The following is an 8,736-nucleotide window of genomic DNA, read 5'->3' as shown; positions in this document are numbered from 1 at the left end:
TTTCTTTCCTTAGTGTCTGCCCACTCACCACACTGTTAAGTTGAGGAGATATTGACTATTTTATCTTAATTTTACACTTGAAATGAGAAAGAATAAACTCAGTATGTGTTTGTACAAACACACACACACACACACACACACACACACACACACACACACACACACACACACACACACACACACACACACACACACACACACACAGAGAGAGAGAGAGAGAGAGAGAGAGAGAGAGAGAGAGAGAGAGAGAGAGAGAGAGAGAGAGAGAGAGAGAGAGAGAGAGAGAGAGAGAGAGAGAGAGAGAGAGAGAGAGACAGAGACACACACACACACACACACACACACACACACACACACACACAGAGAGAGAGAGAGAGAGAGAGAGAGAGAGAGAGAGAGAGAGAGAGAGAGAGAGAGAGAGAGAGAAAGAGAAAGAGAAAGAGAAAGAGAGAGAGAGAGAGAGAGAGAGAGAGAGAGAGAGAGAGAGAGAGAGAGAGAGAGAGAGAAAATTTATTTCCTGAGGTGTCTTGATACCACTTTCCCGAACGAGTCTAAGCTGCAATCAAAGCTTTAGTAATCTGATGTGGAAATACGGAATATGCGCTGAACCTTCATGAGTGTTAGGGGCGGGGAATAAGGGAGTCGGATCGTTGGTAACCGCTTCTGCTACCATACAGCATGTGAAGTTAACTTAGCCAAGAGCAGTCAAACCCTTGTCAGAAGTAACAAACACTACCACCTTTAAAACTGTAAAGATTCCTTCCTCGTGGAACCGGAAACGAAAGAAACCTGTCTGTATTGCTGTACTTCTTCTGGGAGATACCCTCGTCCTGATTTCTGTAAATGCAACTGCCTATCTATTTTATATCAGATTAAAATTTCCCTAAACGAAAACTAATATACAAAAGAAACAAACCTAAATTTGTTCAATAAACTCTCCGGGGTCTTGTAACGAATTTCTCATTCTCGTAGTATTTTCTTGTGAGGAATTGAAATGAAAGATTCTACTTCATTATCATGGTGCCGATACTTGTTGTTGCTGTTATGGAAGACTGATAGAAATTTATGTGATTTTATTTCATTTATATATGCTCAGCTGCTAAACTCTAAAGAAGTTTCTTAATGATCTCTTCCCCCATCTCTCTCTCTCTCTCTCTCTCTCTCTCTCTCTCTCTCTCTCTCTCTCTCTCTCTCTCTCTCTCTCTCTCTCTCTCTCTCTCTCTCTCTCTCTTTCTGCACAGGTGAAGACACGGTGCACCATATCGTGATTTTGATGCAACGCAATCTGCTGCTTGAAAGAGTATCGTGTATGTGCTTCACGACAAAAATGCACTGAACGTAGACGTTTGTTAACACAGGGGGCTAAAGTGATTAACTGTTTTTATTGTTGTTTACACTGAAGAAGGTCTAGAGAAAAAAAAATACATATACCATACCATGTGTAGAGCGTCGTGTGGTTCAGAAGGACGAAGCGAATACCAATCAAGGTGAAGACGGATTATGATCTCATCCCCAGGCTGCTTTCCCCTGCACACCCAACGATCTCTGTGCCTTCCGTGCAGCCCATTACGTGGTGTATCTCTCCCAGAGCTTAACGTAAAGGAGATTGTGGTGGGAAGCATAGACACCATCGGGGAAAACTAAGGCACCATTATAAATATCTCGCTCGTACAATAAAATCTTAGTACCTCACGGCGGACGCAGCTAAGGACGCGGAGAGGAAAAAAATGTGGAGCGTTATTTTGCACCAAAGTGGCGGGAGTGGGCGGTACCTATGATTATGTTTTCATGAGGATAAGCTGAAACATCGCCACGTCGCCTTGCTGTTTCACTTACAGCCAGGAAGGCGGGCGTGGAGTGTAGTATTTCTTAGTTTCTTTAAAAAATTTTTCTTTCAAAATATCTCTAAATTTCACTTTTCTTTTTTGCAGTTTGGGTTCCTTGGTGCCACACGTCACCCATCAGTCAAGCCTATAGATATAGCCGCCAACCTTGTACTCTGACGAGGTAAAAAAACACTGTATGGTATTTGACGGCTCTCGAAGTCTAGTTGTCCACTGTGTTTCTTATAAGTTATCGTGGTGTAGTTTTCGTCTTCTGTATGTTCAGACTGCGTCATAAATGTGTGACTATTTACAGACATGTATTTGAAATTCTTTTTTCTTCAGTCTTTTTGGAGCGGCACTTTTCTTTCATCTTTATTACTCCAAGCCCTTTTTCCACTGATGTGAGTAAAACAAAAGCAGCAGAAGTGGAACCCAGAAACAGCAGGGGTGGTAGTTGTAGTGTAGTAGTTGATAGTGGGAGTAGTAACATAAATAGGAATAGTAACAGAACGTTTCTATTTTGTGCCTGTGTGGCAGGTTCTACGCCAAACAATCCCCAGTATTTAGTGATCCGAATGAGATTAGCCATCTAGTGTCGAGGCCGGAAAACAGCAGCACGGGACGGGACGCCATGACGCATTGATATACCGTCACGTAAACTTGAGGAACGGAACAGCGAGGCACAAAGTGTGGGTAGTAGAGGATCAAGAGACGAAGAAAGGCAAGACAAGATGTAGCTGGCGTGTGGTAAGGGATGGAAATTTATCATCAATGTTTAATGGGTTTCCTGTGTATCGGGAACTTTACCATGTTTAACACTTGAGTCGCTTCGTTGAATCTATATTCACTCTTCTCTCTTAATTAACATAAATAAATATAGTTTCACGTAAGCTAACACTACGGGAGGCCGTGGAGGGAGTGATGGAGGCGCCTTCTTTAACACCAGCATCAAACTCTTCCTTGGGTGCCACGAAAATTCGAGGTGTGAGTGAAGAAGCTCATGATGTGAGAGAAATGGGACGAGTTCTAGATAAAGCCTGCAGCTCGCGTGATGAAATACATCCATGGTACTTAAGAATATTTGGCCAAAATATCCAGTAAAAAAAAAAAAAAAAGAATACTCAAGAAATATCAAAGAAGATATTAACTTTGAATTTCACTCAGCATTTAACATGATTACATGAGAAGCAGTAAAGAGATGCTCGTGTTTGTTTCCCTGAGAGCGAGGGGTGTAGAGATGGCGCTAGGAATTAACCTTTTTTCCTCCTTTTCCATATCCTTCCTTTTCTTTGTCTTTTTCTCTCTGCATGCGAGTTAATGAGTTTCTTCGTGGTCTTCATCGTCAGCGACTAGATGAGGTTGAAAAGCTGAATCTTAGTTTCACTAATTGTTCCTTTGCTTTATATCAGAGTAAACGGCTAATGTGTCACATATTGGTCCGAGATTTAATGTTTTCGAACTATGACTGCGCTTCCCAGTTATTACCATCACTGTCGTCATCAGCATCACCATCATTAATTGCAAGGCTGAATTCAAATGCATTGTGACTAATTTAAGTTCTTGATAAAATATCTCAGTTTGAGCCTGAGACGGAGGACGAAGGAAATGGCCGGAATGAAAAAGACGAAAAGAATAGATAATATAAAACCAAAATAAGAGGAAAGTGTGATAAAAGAGAATTATGTATCGGAAAAGTATAAAATTACACTATGAATGTAGAAGGAGAAAGAAAGAATACTCCTAAATTTACTGCCAAAGTAGAGAAAAAATATTATAAGGCGAATATATGAGACCTGGATTTAAGAAGTGGAGGTGAAGGATGACGGCATAACCTGCAAGTCGTGCCTCTTCAAAACAGTCTTCCGTGACTGCTTGAGAGAGAAACTGTTAACAAGATACGGTGTAGGCAGTTCAGTGCATACGAAAAAAAAAAAAAAAACTTAGTGACGGTTAAATATGTGGAAAAAGTAGAAAAGGGAACACAAGAAAGAAAACTGTTGTAGTAAAAGAGAAGGAGAAAAGAGAGTTACCATAAAAAAGCAAATTGCTGGTAGTCGATGGATGGCATGGAACACAATAGAAGAGGGAAAGAAAGAAAGAAAATATCGAGCAAGTTCAGAGTAATAAAGGCAGTAAAATGGACGGGCAGAATGAAAGAGAAAATAAGAGAGAACTATCTATTCATACTTGAGGTAGTGGATGAATATTGCAGGAGAGAGAGAGAGAGAGAGAGAGAGAGAGAGAGAGAGAGAGAGAGAGAGAGAGAGAGAGAGAGAGAGAGAGAGAGAGAGAGAGAGTATAAAACAAGTAGGGCTTTAATAAATAAAGAGACACTGGGGCAGCAGAGCAAAAAGTGAGTTGTGTAGATTTAGGCAGAGCGGTTGGATGAGAGCAGACAAGCCTTGCCTCAGCTAGATGCCGTCTAGCACTGTCCCTGGGAGGCTGCAGACGGAATTGTCTGCTTCTCCGCCACCCGCCCTTCCTTGCCTCCCGCCTCACTGGTTCATACCTGTGAATGGAGAGTTCGGAAGATATAAACAATTTTGATATTGATGATAAATTGCTACAACTATTGCTATTATTACTACTAATAAATAGGATAACAACAACAACAATAATTTTAATAATAATAATAATAATAATAATAATAATAATAATAATAATAATAGTAATAATAGTAATAATAAAAATATTGATAATGATAAAAAACGATCATAAATAGTAGGAATAACATTACATTTTATTCCCAATACAAATGTAAGAGTTTTAGATAATATTTCATAGTGAAGAAATGTGTATATGGAAGTTCCACCTGTTTTTAAAACCTGTTCTGATACTTTTCTGTTTATATATATATATATATATATATATATATATATATATATATATATATATATATATATATATATATATATATATATATATATATATATATATATATATATATGTTTGTATGCAGGATCCTACACACACACACACACACACACACACACACACACACACTGACAATAGTGTGTACCAGTGGTCCATCACTCTTGGCGTGGCGTCACGCTCTACGCTGCTCATCTCTCTTAAAACCTTTACAGTCGTGAATGCTTATGTTCATATCGAATTTTCTGTCTTTCTCTTTCGCATGATTACCTTAATAGTGTTACCGGCTCGTGCAACTGTATCTCGAGATTGCAAGGAATCGTCAACAGCGGCGGGCCAGCAGCAGCGGTGGTGGTATCGACCCGCCAATCAGCCACGGAGACGCTGGCACGCGGGGCGCCGCCGTTCAGGGTAAGGCTGAGATCCCACGGCCTCCGAACACACTTTGAAAGCTGCTTGCTTCTAGATTGCCGAGGTTCTCGGCGCCAATGCGAGGCTGTTTTTGGCCCCAAGAGGAATCCTTGCAATAATAACGTCACGTTCAGACCCCGTGATAAGACATAAGATGAAAACCAAGGGAGAATATGTATAGGTTGAGATTCCAGATTTGTGCAAAGACGTTATATCTGTCATAGAATGTATGAACTTCATTAAAATTATATTCATCACGGAATGTGGACACATGAACGTACGAACTTGACCAAATTGATCCACTAATCACCCTCCTCGCAGGCGATCAAGCGAAGCGGCAGCGACCTTGGTCCTGTGAAGCTGTGGGAGTTGATGATGTTCATAGTGGATAAGTAAAGCAAAGTGATCACTGCGGAATTCACTTTTGAGCTGAAGGAAAAACTGACCGAACGAATAAAAATATCACCTTAGATGTGTAAAAATGACGGACACACACGCAAAAAAAAAGTAAAACACTGTGCGATCTACAAGACGCATCTAAGAGAGAGAGAGGTAGGAGGGTTGCTTTGCCTTTGTGTGTGTGTGTGTGTGTGTGTGTGTGTGAGAGAGAGAGAGTTTACATGAGAGAGAGAGAGAGAGAGAGAGAGAGAGAGAGAGAGAGAGAGAGAGAGAGAGAGAGAGAGAGAGAGAGAGAGAGAGAGAGAGAGAGAGAGAGAGAGAGAGAGAGAGAGAGAGAGAGAGAGAGAGAGAGAGAGAGAGAGAAATTAAATCTCTTGCCTGACTTCTGATCTCTCTAAAATTTCTGATTGGGGTAGAGCAAATTTAGTATTGTTTAGTACCTCAAAAACTCAATTCCTCCGTCCATCGACTTGACACAACCTTCCAGACAACTATCCCCTCTTCTTCAGTGACACTCAACTGTCTCCCTCTTCTACACTGAACATCCTCGGTCTGTTTTTACTTATAATCTAAACTGGAAACTTCACATCTCATCTCTATCTAAAACACCTTCTATGAAGTTAGGTGTTCTGAGACGTCTCCGCCAGTTTTTCTCACCCTTCCAGCTGCTAACTCTGTACGCGTGCCTGATCCGTCCATGTATGGAGTATGATTCACATGTGTGGGGGGATTCCACTCATACCACTTTCCGAGACAGGGTAGAATCAAAAGTTTTTCGTCTCATCAATTCCTCTCCTCTAACTGACTGTCATCAGCCTCTTTCTCATCGCCGCAATGTTGCATCTCTTTGCTATCTTCTACCGCTATTTTCATGCTAACTGCTCTTTTGATCTTCCTAACTGCATGCCTCCTCTCCTCCCGCCGCCTCGCTGCACAAGACTTTCTTCTTTCTCTCACCCCTATTCTGTCCACCTCTCTAATGCAAGAGTTAAGCAGTATTCTCAATCATTTATCCCTTTCTCTGGTATACTCTGGAACTCCCTGCCTACTTCTGTATTTCCACTTTCCTATGACTTGAATTCTTTCAAGAGGGAGGTTTCAAGACACTTATCTTTCAATTTTTGAGTACTGCTTTGGATCCTATTCGGGGGCCGGCATCTCAGTGGGCTTTTTTATTTATTTATTTTTTTATTTTTTTATTTTTTTTTTGCCCTTGGTCGGTGTCCTTCCTACATAAAAAAAAAGTTATAGCAGCAGCAGAACCAATAATTGTTACACTAGTTATAAAATGGGAAGAAGCGGAAAGCTTGCAGTGTTTATATGTTCTGTGTGTATAATTTACCTACTGTCGTCTGTTGGTCACCCAGCCAGCTGTTCCCCTACGGAACGAGTTTAGAGCTCATAGCGACTGACATGCTACACAACGGGCAGCAAGGTTACACCCCCTTGGCTTACATCCTGTGCCTACCTGCTGGTTGGTGAACAGGGGCTACACATTAAGAGGGTTGCCCATGTGTCTCGCCGCGCCCGGGACTCAATCTTAGGCCTTCTCGGTTGAGCCACTAGGTGGTGTAGTGTGTGAAGCTGTATTATCTTGCTATCTTCTTTTCTATTTCTATGTTTTCTTCTTCTGTCTTGCATTACTTACGCATTGCTTACGCTTGGTAGTATTTATTTATGTCTGTTTCGTTCCTTTTTTATTGAAGCAAAACTACCTTCAGCGCAGTGTGTTCCCTAACTTTACTGTCTTCTCCATTTAACCCAGAGGGTGAAGGTATCAAGTTATATTCATGAGCTAGTGCCTCTCTTTTCGTCTTAACAAATTGTGTTTTAAAAGGTGCAAGGTTTGAAATGTATATTTCATAAAATATTAGTACATGAATCGCAAATCTAGCTGTTTGCATGCCTTAAGTCACCATGGGAAATTATCTTCACACACACACACACACACACACACACACACACACACACACACACACACACACACACACACACCACCCCACCCCCTTCAAAATGAATGGAACAAATCAGTTCTCACAGTCAACCTGAAAGTACTCCATTGTCCTCACATGTGTTGCCCCTCTGTCCTATGTCTTCCTATTCCTGGAGCAAGTTTGAAATATAGCTGTTTTGCCAAAAAGACATTATTAGATTCCCTATACAAATATATTCTCATTAATTATGTTTTCTAATGCATTGTAATTGAATTTTTAAAGTTCCTAGTAAGTTCCCTTAGTTTTTATCTACATTTACTTAAGATTAGGAAATTATATGATGTTTTTATCTGTTTCATCTTCGTTACAACTCCTGAAAACTTTCCTCTCTTAAGCAGTTAGCGAAAACTTCTAGGAAATTGTATCACCTCGTCCAACATCTCTCTTCATTGGAATCTCGCTCTCTCCATTACACCATTACAGTTGGTTTGCTCTTTTCTTAAACAACATATATATATATATATATATATATATATATATATATATATATATATATATATATATATATATATATATATATATATATATATATTTTTTTTATATTTTTTTTTTTTTTTTTTTTTTTTCGTAATAATGTATCTTAGTTCAGCGTCTTGCATCTATATTGCTGACACCTTGCCAAGAGTTGATATATCGAAGTGATCTTTTCTCTGCAAAAATTCATCTCAATAATATATACTTTTCGTAAGTAATTTCACGGAGATACCCGACAGCACTTTTGCATTCACGTTATTGGTAAAACATTAATTCGAATATGTCAATTCGAATATATCAGATAACGGAGCGTTCCACACGGATGAAGGAGAGAGATAGAAAGGAGATGATCCTTCATTCCCCTCCGACCCGCTATGGGGCAACATTATACTCGCCATAACTTGCCGGCGACTTTACGGATCCCGGTCATTCTTCCACCGCTGTGCTCTTTTACGAGAAGAGGAAAGAAAAGAAAAATGTAAAAAGTATTTATGGAAAGTCTGATGAGAATGGACTGTTTGTATGAGAGAGAGAGAGAGAGAGAGAGAGAGAGAGAGAGAGAGAGAGAGAGAGAGAGAGAGAGAGAGAGAGAGAGAGAGAGAGAGAGAGAGAGAGTTTAGCACAGACGTTATTGCAATCGATGAAGCAAAACCAAGGTGCGTAATATCAGGTTTTGGTCACTATTCCAAAGTTAACTTGTGGATATTGGGGAATTAAATACTAACAAGTGCAGCCAACCCTCACCCTCCCTCGTCACACTT

The 8,736-nt window shown here is 40.2% G+C and overlaps 1 long non-coding RNA gene across 3 annotated transcripts in view; it reads left to right on the top strand.

The window, feature by feature from the left end:
* LOC135089756 (uncharacterized) overlaps positions 1-8,736 on the top strand; it is a 311,458-nt gene that overhangs the window by 80,423 nt on the left and 222,299 nt on the right. For all 3 annotated transcript variants that reach the window (XR_010261626.1, XR_010261627.1, XR_010261625.1), the window contains one exon: positions 1,932-2,007. This is a non-coding gene — a long non-coding RNA (uncharacterized LOC135089756). The remainder of the gene's footprint in view (positions 1-1,931; positions 2,008-8,736) is intronic.

Source organism: Scylla paramamosain, chromosome 3, assembly GCF_035594125.1.
Source record: "Scylla paramamosain isolate STU-SP2022 chromosome 3, ASM3559412v1, whole genome shotgun sequence".
Lineage (NCBI taxonomy): Eukaryota > Metazoa > Arthropoda > Malacostraca > Decapoda > Portunidae > Scylla > Scylla paramamosain.
This window is presented reverse-complemented; position numbering and strand designations above follow the sequence as displayed.